We start from the raw sequence: 17,801 nt of genomic DNA on the forward strand, positions 1-17,801 counted from the left end.
TTTTCTCATGCCTTGTTTTCATTTGCTCTCGTTGCTCATACCAGTGTTATTGGAGCTGTGGATCAAGCGGCATGCTGAGGCAGGTTTACACTTCATTTCTCTCATCTGACTGAGCTGAGGCATCATGGGTTGATTACCACACTTAAGCCCAATAGCTGCATGATTAGGCAATGACAAAATGCCCAGAGCAGTTTGAAGTGTAGTTTTTTTTTTTTTTTTTTTTTTTTTTTTTTTTTTAAATGGTCGTCAACTTCAACTGCAGTGCCAGTCATGTGTAATTAATTTGCACCCTGGTCAAAACATAGTGCAGTTCTGGGGTAACTTAACCATATGAATGGTTGATATGACATATATATATCATACTGCAATGCTTTAAGATAGATCGCCTTGTGTACTGTCCAACTTCTTACTGTCCCCGAGCACTTTATTAGGTAAACTATGTAGAATGTACATTATTGATTATATAATAAGCCACACATACTATACAGATGAACTTTGTGGGTATAAAATTACTGACTGTAGCTCATAGGTTGCTCTGTATATTTTTACCCTCCCTCTTCCCCTGGTACCTCATTTATCAATCCAAATGTACCTCTATAGGACCCACACTGACCAGATGATGCAAGTGCAGTACCAGTCATGTGATTATAATTTGCACCCTGGTCAAAACACGGTGCAGTTCTGGGGGTAACTTGACCGTATGAACAGTAAATATGGTTGATATGACATATATACTAGAGATGGACCGATCAGGGTTTTTGGCACCGATTCCGATCTCCGATCTCCTTTCAGGGACATCGGCCGATTCCGATTGGGGGGGGGGATTAGCAGTAAATAAACTTAAAAAGAGCCTCACAGTAAAGATAAACCGGAGCAGCGCGCGTGTGTGTGTGTGTGTGTGTGTGTGTTTGTGCCTTTAGAAGAGACGCTTTGTTCACAGTATCGCTATAAGTGATTCATTGATTCATGAGTTGATTCGTTTTTATGTGAAGCGTAAGTTTCTCTTATCAGTTATCTCTCCGTGTTTACTGTTATTAATTAAATGTCGTGGTTTTAAATAAACACCAGCTACTACAGAACATTTTGTGTGACTCTCTTACATTAAAAAGCTTAATTAAAAGATCTGTAACCGAGTCAGACTCGTTCCGTCTAAGGAGCTAAAAGTTTTCTAAAAGTTCAGCAGATGATCCTGAACTAACGAATTTGGTAATGAATAAACTTTTGCCTCGGATTGGCTCTGTAACGTTTTCTGTTCTCATCTACATCACAAGTAAGAACCGCTTACGATTTACCAAAGTGAACCAGGAGTTTATATAACGTGCTGATAGAATCGACTCAGATGTGACCGGGTTGAATTATCTTTTTAAAGTAAATATTACAATCAGCAAAATTACATCGTAAGAGCTTTCACGATGGTTTCTGTACGATTGTTGATGAATGGTGATGTGATGGTTGGTGCTTCGTAGCTCAAAGTCTGGATCAATCCACTGAGCTGTTAACTTAACATGGTCTTTATATATCACACGATCGGATCGGCTACTTTTAGGAAATATCGCCGATCGCCGATAGCATATTTTGATTAAAAATCGGCCGATACGGATTCGTAGCCGATCGATCGTCCCATCTCTAATATATACTATTGCAATGCTTTAGGATAGATCACCACAATATGCTGGATAATGCAAACGTACTGTCCCGAGCACTTTATTAGGTACACCTATGTAGAATGCACTTTCTTGATTATATAATAGGCCACACATACTATACAGATAAACTTTGTGGGTATACAATTACTGACTGTAGCTCATAGGTTGCTCTGTACATTTTTAAGCGCCCCCCCCTTCCCCTGGTACCTCATTTATCAATCTAAATGTACCTCCATAAGACCGACAGTGACCACATGATGTTTGGGAGATTGACCATTCTCAATAGAGTTTAACACACACTAGCGTGTCAGTAGCATGTTACTACAGCTTCAAGGGCAGCTGTAGCCTAGTGGTTAAGGTACTGGACCAGTGATCAGAAGGTTGTCGCTTCAAGGCTAACCCACTGCCAGGTTGGGCCCAATTGCTTAGATTGTATACTGTCACAGCTGTAAGTCGCTTTGAATAAAAGGCATCTGCAAAATGCCAAACATGTAAATGTATCACTGAGGTGCTAAGTGTAGCAGGTGCAGCAGTGTAGTTGGGATTTTTAAACACCATGTCAACGCTGGAAGACAAATAGTGCTTCAACTAAAAAGATAAAGCCAGCAGTGTCCTCGGATCAGAAAGTGTCCACTGATAAAAGACTAGTGCTAATAAAGAGGCCAACAGTATAAATATATAAACATTTCAAAATCCCAACAACACTGCTGCACCTGATACATTCATACTAGTATAACACACACTAGCATGTCATTACCATGTTAGTGTCATTGCAGGTATAAAAATGGTCCACCACCCTCAAACACCCTCTGATCAGTGGGGTGCAGGCAGGTGACAAAATACAGTGTAACAAATAGGCTACAGTCAGTAACTGTATAACCATAAGTTCATCTGCATGTTAGGTGTAGCTTAAAAATGAAAAAAATAATGTAAATTCCAAAAAGGTATACCTAATAAAATGCTTGATACGTAAGTGCACGTGTAAGTGTGAGTGTTCGTCACTTTGTGAAAAACTGTGTGAAAAACTGTGTGAACCTGGAGTTTTTCCAACACATGACAGGAAGCTATTTAGAGATTTCACCATCTACAGTCCATATCATTTTTAAAGGTTCAGAGAATCTAGAGAAAGCTCTGTGGGTAAAGGCCAAGGCCGAAAACCAATGATAAACGCCCGTGACCTTCAAGCCCTCAGACAGCACTGCATTAAAACCTGACAGGCTTCTGTAATGAATATAACCACATGGGCTCAGATATGTGGCGCAAAGTGGAAGTCGTATATCAACAATATCCAGAAACGCCATTGACTTATCTGGGCTGGAGATCGTTTAAGTGTGACTGATGTGCTGTGGTCTGACAGGTCCAACCTTAAAATGTTTTTGGAAACAGTAGACGTTGTGTTCTCCAAGAAAATAAAAAAAAGGACCATCAAGACAACCAGTGCAAAGCTTAAAAGCTAGCGTTCGGCCTGACATGGCGGTACCTCTGCATTTTGGAGCATACTGTATACATATGTTGGCATCTAGACTTAATATGATAATCATAAAGCAAGCCCAGCTTGTATTCACCATGCCAAGAACCTTCTTTTTATACTTGTTTTTTTTCCCAGCTTTCCTCAACCCATCTGTCTGCCCTCAAGTCTATTATTTAACAGTGAAAAATATCTGGAAATAAAACTAATAACCAGCGGGATCAGAATGACAGAGAGAAACAAAAGCAAAGGTTCAAATCCCTTAACAGGCTACAAATAGGTCAGATCTGAATTGCAAATAACAGTTTCTGACTGCAAGGTTAACAAAAACAAGTTCTTTTAAAAAGAAGACTGAGTTTTATTGTGTGGATCAGGTACAATATTAAACTCTAGTATAAACAGCAATGGCCTGAACAGACACCTGCTTTTTAAACATGAATTATTCCTGCATGACAGGGACTTCCTCAAGAGCGACTGCACGGCACACAAGAAACAAAAACTCAAGACTACAGATGGGGTCACTGGAGCAAATAAAGCAAATAAAGAGCTGAATAGAGGTGGCTCACACTCACCAATGACTAATTTAATTACTACACTAAATATGCACATGAGTTTTAATTCTATTTTTGGATTATCTCTCCTTTTTGTCAATCTACACGTTTCCAATTTTGACTGTAACTTCACTTGCATCCTCCTGGATGTTAGCAATCGCTGGGTAATTTATCACCTTTCAGAGGTGGATCCTCACATCTGTAATGCGTACAGAGTCACACTATGCTAATACTACGCTGGTGACACTGTTAATCCTCCAAATGTCACACTTGCAGCAGCAATGAGAAACCATTTCAACCTCCCTCAGTCAGGCACAGCTAATTTGCCTGTTACACAGCCAGGTCGACAACACAGCTGAGATCTGAAATCGAGAGCCTGAGATCCTCTGTGGTGGTGGACTAGCACCTAAGACCACTGCACAACCTGAGCAACCTGTTTTATTTATTTTTTTAAGGGGAACCTGACTATCATCTAATACTGCCACAACTCAGAAGTTACTGAGATAAGCAGGATCCACCACAGGCTGATGAGATGTGTCTTATTTACACAGTGTAAAATTAATTCAGGTGTCAAAAGCCTTGCTTTTCAAGTAAGCAATATTCTCAATACAGAACGTTTTTATATGATATTTTTCTCCCCATTGACTATTAGTTTTGAAGCAGCATGTAAAGCATAAAAAGCTGTTTCAGTTTCCTTAACTACATGGTGACATCAGCTGCTGAGGCCTCGTCCATACTAATATGAAATGTCTAACATAGTTTACATTAAAATCCCTATCAGACCAAACATATTTATAAAGATCAACACAAAAACCTATAAATGCTATTAAAAATAAACCCTGACATAGGTAATTATAATTGATGTCTACTGATGTACAATGAGCAATATATGATTAAAGAGTAGCGCTGAGCGCAGCACATTGGAAACACCTCTGTACATTTATCCTTAAAATGACAAATGTAAACACAATTAGCCAATAAGTTAACGTTACCCAACATGTCATTGGACTATAATTAATTAGCCTAATTGTGAGGGCAATTTTATAAGTGAAAAAGTGGTTGCACCCCCCTACCACTTTGAAATAAGCCAAACTAAAAAAATCAACCAATTTATTTCTGTTTGACAGCCTTATCTTTGTTAAGAACTGGTCTGGAGTCTATCCCAGAAATACAGTGTGCAGTTTGGGATTCACCCTGGACTAGATGCCAATCCAAAGCAAAGCATCACAAACTGATTCTTTTGACTCTGACTCTTACTCCTTCCTTTATACTCGCTCCCTCTTAAGTAGAATACACAGAAGCAAATTCACCTACTGATGTGTTTTACAGAGGCAGAAATAGTATCAACATGAAGCCCACATAGACAGTAACCAGAGGCTGTAACTGAACCAGGTCCTTGAAGCTGTGCAACGTTTAGTCACTATGTAACTCCACAATAAATTATTTTAAATAAATATGAATAAATGTCATAGGCTGATTATTGTTGTGTTAGAGTATACATTTTAAAAAACTGTTGCAAGCATGTATGTCATTGGCTTTTAGTACAATGACATGCTTTTATTAGAAAAATATCAAAGAGTTTGTTACTACGGTTCTGTTTTATGTTATTCTGCTGTTCTTGGATAAGCCAACATCACAAATCCATGCGCACACTGGATATCAGCGCAGGCTGATGAAGCCCTAATGATTTTTTCCCTGAAATAAGATGATTAACCTTTTTTTTTTTTTTTTTTTATATATTTCTTAATTGTAAACATTTTTTGTAATTTTTACTGCTACTATTTTTTCTATACTGTTGCTACTACCTCTATTGGAGAGATGCCACACAAAAGTCCATTGTGCCTGTGTATAGTGACAATAAATATTCTATTATCATCAGGGATAAAGACATTAACATCATTATTATGTTCACATTAAGATTCTCCTGTGCATTAGCAATTACATTGATAAAGTCTTAAGTCTTTTAAACCTCAAACTGTTTGTGTGTGACAGATATTTGACCATTTAAAATTCTGTTGGATATTTTTATCTGTCATTTTAGCTCAGTAAATTAGTATTGTATCAAAAAACAGGCTATGGGCAAATACGCTTAAAAAATAATCATCAGACTGAATAATCATCAGGCTGAACAGATGATTTAAATATTTTGTGTTGCTTTGTTTAAATATCTAGTAATTATGCATCTCACAGCCCAACTCACAAACTGCCTGTAGAAAATACAGCAAACAGGAAACATAAGGTGCCCATGCAACAAACGTGCAGAGTATAATTGTCTGAAATTAATTAAAATATACAAATAATTGTGCATCTCTAATAAGCACGAGTTAGCTCAAATTATATAAAATTAAATTATATTAAATTAATATAAAAATAGAAATATAAACAAACTTGGCACACTCAAACACCATTATGTTCAGCATTGATATTAAACAGATATTTAATACCCATGCCAGCTGTTTCACCTGTTACGTCACAAAAACGAAACCAGACTTTACAAAAGAACCAAGAGTCAGCAAACGCAAAACATAATCCACAATCCAAAACTGAACACTGTACCTGGAAGTCATTGCAACATGTCCGATTAATCCTGTGTGGGAAACGTTGGCGAGAGAAGGAAAGAGAGAGAAGAGAAAAGCAGGAAGCAGATGAGAGCGAGAAAGTGAGAGAAAGAGCAAGAGAGGTGGATTCAGGACTGACAGAGAAGTGAGAGAGACGGAGCACGAGAGCAGAAGCTCACAGCTATAAAAGAGGGAGGAGAGAGAGAACACGTAAGCGCATGTGCAAACCTGAACACTCGCCTCGGTGTGATTGAAAAGCTGAATACAGGCTGCTGAAGGCTGATACGGGGCGACAGGAAAGACAAAAGGTACAAATTAACTCAAGACAAACACAGTAAAAAGGAACAAAAAGGTCCTGCCACCCCCTCGCTGAAAAGATCCCAGCACCACAGGGCATCACAGGAGGAAAAAAAAGAGGGCGAGGGAGTGAGCGGGTAGGGGAGGGATGAGGGGATGAGGGGAGGGAGGCAGAGCAACAGGTTGATAAGTAATCTCCCTAGAAACAGAGGCAGAATGGCATGCAGCAAAACAGCTGTTAAATGGGGGTGTGCTGCACACCGGTTTAGTGGGTAAGTGTGTGTGTGTGTGGGCGGCTGGAGGACATGCATTTGTGGCTCTATTGTCTGAGATATCAATTATTCACGCTGGGCACCTTTATTAGTAACCAGATACAGTGGGACCAACACCGCCACTGGCGTACTCCAATTTAAGCAGCATCGCTGACAAGAGCGTCAGCTAATACAGCCTGGGGTTAATGGCAAGAAGTTGACCTTACGGATTATTAAAATCTCGTGCACACACAATTCTGGTTAGAAAGAAAATAATAAAACAAGCTCTTCGTGGTTTATATAACAATATTAATAAGGGCAAAATCTTTTCATATTTTGTCATATTTGGCTGACATATTTGGTGTTTTTTTTTACCAAAACAACATACAATTACAAAAGCATGTAATCCAAGCAATTTAGGGTGAAGAGCCTTGCATAATGATCCAACAGTACTAGCCTGGCAGTGGTGCGACTTTAAACCAACAGTCCGGTATCTTGAGGGGTTGATGGTATAAGATGTAATAAACAAGTAGCGCCGGGGTAGCGCAACGGCTATTACCCAAAGCCACCCCCACGAATATCCAGGTTCAAATTTTAATTTTAAATTGTGCTATAGGCTGGCCAGGCATCTACACAGACATGACTGGTTATGACATTGGGTGCAGTGGACTGGTGCCCTGACCAGGGTATTCCTGTCCTGCTCCCAGTGTTTTGTAGTGGAACCAAACCTGCTGTGACCCTCATCAGGAAAAAGGAGTTAATGAAAATGAAATTAAATAAAAATTAAGTAACTAATTGTTGTTTTCGATTACTTCAAGTAACTATTTATTTATTAGGATTTTAACGACGGGGTTTTACACTCTGGTTACATTCATGACAGACAGGTAGGTACTGATTACAAAAATATTTATCAGTTCAAAACTTTTATGTCAAACAGTCATGGACAATTTTGTATCTCCAATTCACCTCACTTGCACGTCTTTGGACTGTGGGAGGAAACCGGAGCTCCCGGAGGAAACTCACAGACAAGGGAAGAACATGCAAACTCCACACAGAAAGGACTCGGACCATTTCACACTTCAAGTAACTAATCTTTTTAGATTAAAGCTTCAAGAAAAAATAAGGAAGAAAAGAAAAGAAAAAGAAAGAAGAAAAAAATTAAGAAAAAAAGAAACTGAAAAGAAAGCATAAGAAATTAAGAAAAAATCCTAAATAAAATATTTTTTTTTTTTAAAGAAATTAAGAAAAAATTAAGAAAGATAAGAAAGAAAAAGAAAGAAAGAAAGAAAGAAACCCAAAAAAAATTAAGAAAGAAAGAAAACAAGCAAGAGAAAGCAAGCAAGAAAGACAGACAGACAGACAGACAGACAGACAGACAGACAGACAGACAGACAGACAGAAAGAAAGAAAGATTTTACATGACTCTAAAATTGGACATCAGAAATCCCTGCTGGTAAAAAAAGACTTATGACAGAAAACCCTGGAACAACACAAGAAGCCTCAATTATGTGTTACAGTGTGCCAATCAGCCTGGCTCTACACATCATGCCCATCAATCCCAGAGAAATTCACTGCACTAACGCTCTCGGTGCAATCCACCCATCAGAGAGCCAGCACTATTGAATTAGTCCTGCACTCTGGCCCGGGTAGAGTTTCTCCTTTTCCTTCATTTCCCTTTATCTGTCCTTCTCTCAGTATCTCTGTGTCTCTCTCCGTAATGCAGCGTCTCTATTCAGCTCACCACACCCCGTGAGAAACTGAAATCACTTCTCCACAGGCTCTGCCATGTTGTATTCATTCCTCAGTGCAGGGGAGGCGCTCGACAGGCACCTGCTGCAGAGGAGTGGCACGCAAACTGGGTACATGGAGCACCACAGTGCACGCTCACACACACACACACAAAGTTCTGGTAAACACGGGTGGGTGAAGAGGCCAGAGAACCAGTTTTAACCAGTAGTGATCAAATTTAACCTGGTAACTGACAGACTTACAGCAGAACATCAAAATATTAAACACGTCACAGAGTTTTGTCAACAAGGGAGTCGCACCAGGATTTTTAATTTGCAAAATTCATGCAAATTAATGAATTAATTGCTATTTTGCAGAGCTCGCAATTAGGTCAGATCATAGCACCATTTCTATGCAAGATAATTCTATGCAAGTAGTTATTTCACAATAGCTTACAGCTTCCTTGTTCGACTTTTACATTTAAAAGTGCTCTCTAGGGCAAGTCAGAAGGTCTATAAGCAGAATTCAGCATAACACCCATGTTGTGTTAAAAACTTGTTGTAGTAAACTGGTGCTGAATCAGAATTCAACACAACTGCACAAACAGCATCTTTAACTCTGCTGTCAATTAAAACCCAACCACTAGCTATTAACATTTACATTAGCTTTTAGTTTTAACAGCATTAATGAGCTAATTCTAAAAATGTCTGTTACTAATTAATCTTTTTATTCCTAATGATTACCAGTTACTTTCTTTTTAACACACCTACACACCCTCTGCCCCACCACACACACACAGACACAATCACACTGCTCGAGAAAATATATATGAGAAAACGTCCTCGTTTAAGGCATGGGAGTAAAACTAGCTCAGAGTTGATGTTCTCATGAGTGTAGAGTTTAGAAATAATTATCTGGTCCTTATCACACCTCAGATGTTGACAGAACATGAAGATCCACAAGTGAGAAGTCTGGTCTTTGGACAAAAAAAAAATCTCATGAGAGAGAACTTTGTATAGATAAAACAAGAAACCTTCAAGTTTGTAGCTTTTGGTGGTTTTACTGAGATGATAACTTTAAAACAGATCCATCCATACAGTTCTGCAGTTCTTCATGCAACCCTGAATTGCCTGAAACAATACAGAGTTGTCAGTGATAGACATGAGTTGTAGCACACGTCATCTGAGCATCCAATTTCTACTACATTTTTTAAGGTTGAATGTTGTAACTGTTTGTTGCTGTTGTTAAAAATATGATTGACTCTTGACTTTTCTTTTGTTGTCATGTAATGGTGAACACAAACCAAGACAAATTTCTGATATGCAAGTCATTTTTGGCAGTTAAAGTGATTCCGATGCCATTTCAGAACATCCTTCTGCTACCTTAACATACTTTATAAAGTAGCTTTACTGTTGTGTGTACAAACAGAAGCTACATAATGAAGCTAAAATATTAAAATATAGAAGATGGATCCCCACTTTAAAAATCATTATAGAGGTTTTATTGTCAGTGAGTTACCCACTATTTTTTTTTACCCAGGAATACACCTCTAAGACTATAGTTATTCATGTTGAGAATCTTGCTGTGCAGTTCTTAAGTCTGGATTTATACACATTTACATGTTAAATAATGGATTATAATCCTAAGTGTACAACACATGGATATAAATTTGGTTTGGGTCATAATAAAAAACAGAAGCTAAGGTAATTATGATTAGTTAACATTAGCTAATATAAACTAATGTAGGTTCTCATGATGTCACATGCTGCGCTAGGACAAGATGTTGCTACACTTATTTGAAAAATGTCATTTAAATTTTAAAGTTAATCTTATTTTAATCCGTATCCTGTAAGGATTTCAGAGTGGGAATCCACCTAGTATTTTACACTCACTACATCTAGTGTTTCATGACCCCTGTGAAGCAACCTGCACTTCGATAAAGTGCTTAAGTGCTGAGAGACATGAGTAACAATTAAAAGTAAAGATTAATTTCTCAAAATATGACATTATTACAGGACAATTTAAAAAACATTACAACTGTTGGACTGAATTATTACATTAATAAATACATTTACAAAAATATAAAAACTATGACTAAATCAAACCCTGTTAAAGGGCCGGTGTGTATCAGCCTAATGGAGAAGCAGTAGGAACTGTAAACTCATGTTACTGTGCACAATCGAGAAGAGCGGGGGTCTGGTTTCCATTTCCCTTTTAATATTGTAGGAGCGTAATCTAGCCTGGGGAACTGAAACCCAGCTGACAGCCAGAGCAGAAAGAGGAGCAGCCATCTCATCTGACCGAGCAGTCAGGCCTTTTACACACACTGCATTGTGTTATACAGGGGAGAAAACAGAGAAGGCCAATTGGCAATAAAAGGTCTGGCCTTGTGCTGCTGTCAGGCCCTTTCTGCCACAGTGACGGCCATAAACACAATGTAGATGTGAATCTGAATACAGAACGCACATAGAATAACTAGACGGTGGGTTATGTAACAAATTAGGGCAATTTCACTGGTACGGTGATTGGAAATATAAGGAGAGTCTATGTGCCCATTACATGTGTTCTTGTAGTTCTTTGACGAGTGCTGAGAAAATACTGGTAGGTAGAATACCAGTAAAAATAAAACACTCAGAAAACCTTTAGACATTTTAAATAACCTGCAGTTTATGGATTAGCCCTAGAATGTTATTTTACTAGAATTTGTTTCCAAGTGTCACGTCTGTAAAGCATTTATTCTATCAACAAGAGAAGCTGTAAAATCACTGACTAAGCCACAGCTATCTGTGCAAATCCAAGGAAGAATCATCTATGCTGCTTTTCTTTTCATTGATCAAAGCACTAGCTACTTTTATCTAGAAATTATTCTAACAGAAGAGGTTAGCACACTCCTCCAGGCACATTTACCCACCCCAAGATGTCTCAGAAGCATCAATTCAAAAACTAGCCCTCAGCCTCCCAAATTTATTAAAAGATTACAAAGGTCCCAAAAGCCAATGTAGGCTTAAGCTAGTTAGCCAGGCTGTTAACTGTATGCTAAAGTTAGCTAGACAAAACATATGGCTAGTAAATTATCTACATATACAATATACTGTTACACAGGGCAGTTGTAGCCTAGCAGTAAAGGTACTGGAGTAGTAATTGAAAGATCGCTGGTTCAAGCCCCACCACTGCCAGGCTGCCACTGTTGGGCCCCTGAGCAAGGCCCTTAGCCCTCAATAAATTAGACAATATATTGTCACAGTACTGCAAGTCGCTTTGGATAAAAGCGTCTGCTTAATGCCGAAAATGTAAATGTAAATATACCAACTGCACATAAACCTACTGATATGATTAGAACCCCTAACGCTACAACTTGTTTTTACTTGTGTCCAAAAGTGAGGTGGATTCCAAGATGTATAAATGTATAAAATGTTACTGTGATGAGTAGCACAGTGCTGAAACAAGAAACGTGGATAGCACCCAGCACAAAGCATCCATGAACCCATAGTTCAATCCTTGCGTCCAGTCACTATCTGAAAGGAGTTCTACATGTTTTCCACTTGTCCCATCTCCCAAAACCCTAGACAGTTTGTAAACTAGCGTCTCTTAATTGAATCTACATTTTAATAAGTGAGTGTATAATGCCATGCAATTAATTATTGCCTTGTCCAGGGTGAATTCCTACCTTTCATTATCTGGACTGACATCTGACCAATCATGATGCTGACCAGGATGAAGCCGTTACTGAAGATGAAAATCAGTACCAGTATGATGTATGTAACTACCATCAAGACTTCTTTTTTTTTAATTTAGCACGTCCAATTCCGTCCCATCTATCATCCTCTCATTAGTGCGGATTCCTGCTCCTGATTGGGGCTGACGAGGCCGTTCCACGCCTCCTCCGAAACGTGCACAGCCAATCGACCGTCTTATCACCCACACTTGACGAGTGTAGCGTGGCAGAGTACTGTGCACGGAGGATCACACACTCCGCCACACCCCCTCCCGTCTCCATACAGGCGCCACCAACCAGCCAGCCCCGTTCCTGAGAGAGCATCCCCTACGGTCTCAAGTCCCACCCCCCACCCGGACAACAGGCCAATCGTTGTCCATAGCCGCCCAGCCTCGACCGTGAAGGCAGAGCTGGATTCGAAACGACGCTCCTTCGAAATCCAGCTCTGGTTGCAGCGCGTGTCTTTTACCGCTGCGCCACCTGAGCAGCCCATCAAGACTTCTAAAGAATCATATGATCTATAAATATCAAGTTCTGTGGTTCTCCTACACGGCTGAACTGAAATCTTTGTAATCAGTGTCTGATCTTCTGCATCTTCTGATTCATCACGAGTCTGTGTAGAGAAGTGAAAGCTCAACTTCCTGTCATGGCTTAACACCACAACATTAATGTTTTGCCTATCATCATGCATCATCATTACATTACTGACAATTACAGGCAACATTTAAACATTTAGTACAGTTATGCTAGTGTTTGGCCTATTAATGTAATATTTCTCCCAATCTAGTCATATCCAATTCCCCAACTGTAACTTCCTCCAATGCTGCATTTACATTTACAGCATTTAGCAGATGCTTTTATCTGAAATGACTTACAATTATGACTGTTAAGGGCCACAGAGCTAACTCTCTACAGCAGCCGAGACGACCAGGCAGCGAGCCAGCGAGCCAGCCAGCCCCCCCCCCCCCCCCCCACACACACACACACACACACAAAATCACAACTACATTTTATTTGAGGGTTTTTTTTCATATTGTAAAAAAAAAAAACACCTACAAGACAAAATCATCAACCTGAAAATATATTGACAGGTTAAAGCGCAGTGCTACCTACACCACATATAGACTGATTTTCTCACTTGCTGATTGATTTTAGGTAGGTATTGGTTTTCCTTTGAGTAGCAAATAGAGCATTTGTGTAAGTGTACAGCAACCTGCTATTTTACAGCCCGTAAAACACTCTGCAATCAGTCATGTAGTGTGCATTTCCCAACAACTATCTGGAAGCCTAACAATTAAATACAGTACAGTGTTTCTCGATAGAACTGGACCCACAATGCCCCTGACCGGGATAAAGTGGTTGATGAAAATAAAAAATGAAATGTATAGAGGACATACATTTGATGTGACACTGCCTACACAAAGAAACCAAGTCTTTTTGACCTTATCCAAAGGCAATTTACTTGATTGGGCTCTAATTAGGTTAAACTTCAGGTAAATTTAACAAGCCTTTTAATGTTTATTAATTTGTAATTTCACTTTTACACATTCATACATGCTGAATCTTACTGGCTCTGGAAAAAGCTGAACCAGTATAACTAAAAGTAGTTAGTGAAGTTACACCACACTGCTATTTCGAAAGCAGGCACGTAAAATATGGAATATTTTGCTGACAGAACATCAATCATGCTATAGAATCAGACTCAAACCTGGATCTCAGCAATGGTAAGCTAGCATAATAGACCCCTGCTCCACCTAAGCACCTAAAATATTAGATTAATTTGTATCTAAATGAATATTATTTAGATATTACTATATGAAGTAATTGCTGCACTAAATTATATACACTTATAGTAGACTAGAGGTGACACTCTCTTCTGAAATCCATGCATGATATAATAACGTTTACAGACGTTTTTTTCTTGTGTTGTTGGTCAGATTCTAAAAGTGAAAGTCTGTTTTCTGGTCCACCTCTGGTCCTGATGATAGTAGGAACATCTGGTAGTGTTAGTGCTCAGCTCTGACACTGTAAATTAGTTTTAAACAAGATGCAGATTTAACAGGGTTTGTTTCTTCTTTACACTGATTATAAAACACGCTTTTATTATTTTGCTTTATGTCTTGTGATCTGGGGTCTTGCTGTTTTATAAAAAGACTAAAACAGAACTTAAACCCTGCAGTAAATGTATTCAATGAATAGAATGTGTTTTTTGCAGTTCGTCATTTTTAAAGTAGTCTTATGTGCACTAGGCTTTAAAGCCAAATCCAAACCCAAACACATGAGCGCTTGTCATGTCTTAACTCAGGATGAGTGATAACGTGACATGATTGTTGCACTGTCAGCTTGATTGTGACCTCTGGTGTTTAAACAATACTGGTGCACTAGACAATGCAACAAAGTGATGTATAATAAACACTTCTTGTATGTCCTGGAACATGATCAGGTGATCTTCAGGTGATTCACTGTTTGAGATTTTCTAGACTTACTGTGACTCTCGATCAGGATGAAGCACTTAAATGAATGAAAAAAAACCTTTTTTTTTTTTAAATTACGAAGTCACTAAAATGAGCAACTGTGCTTAAACGATTTATATTGGTCATCAGACAGATACAAGCTGGTGCCACAGCTCCAGAGATCTAGGTTTGAATCTCAGCTCTGTTCCTGTCTACGTGGAGTTGTGTACACAATACTAAGTACTGAAAAAAGAACAACCTGAGGTCACTTTGTTTCCACACAAATTTCTATAAGAACCCCGGCGTGATGGCAGTATGCTATTAAGTATAATGTTCAGATCATTTTTAAGATAAAAATGCATGTCTGCTGTTTTTGTTGTCAGTTATTTAATCATTAAATTTAATAATTTCTAAGTGGTTCTTTATTTTACTTGATGATCGTCAGTTCTGATAAAGCATTTAAGTCAAAGCTGCAAGCCGCTATTCAAAAGTTATTCATCCACTGGGTTATTAAGTTGTATATAACATGTTTAAATGTCTTTCTAGCACTATATGAATCAAAAAGCAGTTTAATAGTCATTTGGTTTTATCTGCTGATTACATTCCTTACAAGCGTACCTGGTCTTATTCCTCTAGCCCAGACCGAAATGTCATTGCAATCTTTCGGCCTACATATTTATCCACAGGCCATTGCTGCTGATCCATACCGATCAATAACGCAACGGAAGTGTGTCCTCCCTGTAGCTATTTATAGACTGCCTTTCAGTAATTTATTGCAATTTCAGTGGGCATACAATTTTATTGGATGGATAAAAACTAGGGATTAAAATTTTGCCTCCTTTCTTTTAATTGATAGCCGACTGTAATAAGTTGATCGTTAACCAATAACCAGCAAGCCTTAAAGCTTCCCATATGACGTGCAAAGCAAGCATAACTTGTGTGCACTGTGGGTGAGCCTCAACTCATTCATTCATTTATTCAATAACTGGGATGGGAACATATTCTAAAAACTAGGAGGCAGAAATACACCCTGAACAGAGTACCAGGCCATTAAAGGACAGGCTCAATTCATGCTGCAAGTAATATCTGGAATCTGATCATTTAATCATGAGACAGTGTTTTCTATTTTAAGACAGTGTGAACTAAAGATATCACATCGAATCAGACATTTTCAATTAATTTCGGCCACTTTTAACATTTACTGAATGTGCTTTCAAACTGATATGAGTCCTAGAGATCACAATCCAAACAGTCAGAACTGAATACGACAGACCGACCCCATGTTTACGAAACAGAGGGATGTTTAAATTTCTTCAGGGGACCAATTCATTTTTCATTTATTACACTACGCACTTGCAGGTCATCACATAGGATGTTAAATCTGTAATTGTTTTCTATTTGCTGTTAAAGCTATGTACATGCAGAACATTATGCTGCTGTGGAATTTACATAATGAACTATATGCCCAGTAAAATGGCATTCAAGATTCAACCACAGAGAAAAATAAACATGAACCTAATGAGTATTTACATGATTTTTAGGACATTTGTTTCATTACTTTACATTAGAAAATTGATACACAATGTAAAAGATATGTAAATGCTACCTACGCATTTATACTTAATCTTTTTTCTACATTAGACATGGTTTACACTAAGCTGTGCAAGGCAAGTTGTAATCAAAAACATATTCAAGAACTTAACTATTAAGAAAATCAGAATATGACTCAGCATAAATTAAGAGACCTAACAAGAATGAATCTACTGTTCTTTTGCATGTGAGGGTCAGTTCAGGAGGATGACCTGTTTAATCTAGTAACAAATATAACAGGACAAACTTAACAATAATAGAAGGTCTGTATCGAGTACTCAGGCTTGCAGTGTAAGCATAAACTAATGAACAAAAACAATCAGATTTTAGATCTTTAGAGTTTTGTCTAAGAGCAGAATAGTGTAGGCCAGGTGTAACCACATCACATCGTTCTTATTATAAGAGATAAGAAGTGAGATGAGGGATGGGGAGCTTAGTGCTGTTCTACAGTAGAACAATAGCACACGAAGCAAAGCTCCTGTGTCTGGCAAAAACAAGGACAGCCAGCAAATGAGTCAAAACACTAGAGGGAGGCTCCACGGTGAACCAAACATGGCAGTCAGCCATTCAAAAAAATAAAAAGAACTCGGTCTGTTTGGCCTTGGTATGAGGAGACAATGGGACAAGGCTTGTTGTGACTGCAATAGGAATTTAAAGCTCAATAGGGTCAACATGCAGCATAAAACAATACAAAAGTGTGTACAAGGAAAGAGTTCAAGGAAAGCCTTTCAAACAAGGAAAACTACTAATAGAAAGAAACGCCGATATTCATTAGACACTGACAGACAGCACCACTCTACTGGCATCGATTAAATACAAAACCATCCAAGAAAATTTAGACCTTAAATAGGTGTAGTATTATTTTTTGTCTAATTCTGTAATTACTAATTTGGCCGAGCAGTTAGAAAAGCATTTCACTGCTAGTTGTACTGTGTATGAGTATGTATGTGACAAATACACTTTGATTAGATTTGATAAATTACCAAGGACTTTTGCTTTTTCAAAATTAAATAACTAGCAGTAATGCTACACGTGTATAGACCTGACAGCTAAGTACCAACTACACAATTCTGAAAATAATAATCATTTTTTATTTACACTTTTGGTCAGATCACATCTAGAACCAATTTGGTAATGTTTTTTATTAAATAAACAAATGTGCATTCATGTACAGTGACTAAAACCTTTCCTTCTACAAAATACTCTAAACATATTAAATTAAAAATGGGTCAATAGTTTTTTCTTTCTACTGTACATATGAAATAAAATCTATGCAAACTTGGTAGACATGACTTATCAAGGGTTAAAGGGATAAGCAAATAGCATTTCTCACATTACCTGGTGCAAATTAAAAAAAGAAAAACAACCTTGTGGAGAGGAGAAAGCCTCTTTAAAATGCTATTTGCAGCATAAGAAGGAAGACGGGTTATTGTTGGCAACACGTATAGCTAATGCAGACATCGTAAAGCTTTCAGTGTGAAACTGGCTTTTGCTCTTTACACTGTGAAGCAAATCTGTGTCAATTTGCTGGAGAGTCAACAGAG

The 17,801-nt window shown here is 38.2% G+C and overlaps 1 protein-coding gene across 3 annotated transcripts in view; it reads right to left on the reverse strand.

Annotated features, from left to right (window-relative positions):
- ptbp3 (polypyrimidine tract binding protein 3) overlaps positions 1–17,801 on the reverse strand; it is a 69,390-nt gene that overhangs the window by 38,801 nt on the left and 12,788 nt on the right. The window contains exon 1 of one of the 3 annotated variants that reach the window (XM_063013909.1): positions 12,167–12,187. The exons of 1 other annotated variant lie outside the window; for it this stretch is intronic. The gene's annotated coding sequence lies outside the window, so the exon portion shown is untranslated. Of the gene's footprint in view, positions 1–6,221; positions 6,342–12,166; positions 12,188–17,801 lie in introns of those variants that run through there. One more of the 3 variants, XM_063013911.1, reaches the window with a different exon arrangement.

This window comes from Trichomycterus rosablanca, chromosome 18 (assembly GCF_030014385.1).
Source record: "Trichomycterus rosablanca isolate fTriRos1 chromosome 18, fTriRos1.hap1, whole genome shotgun sequence".
Lineage (NCBI taxonomy): Eukaryota > Metazoa > Chordata > Actinopteri > Siluriformes > Trichomycteridae > Trichomycterus > Trichomycterus rosablanca.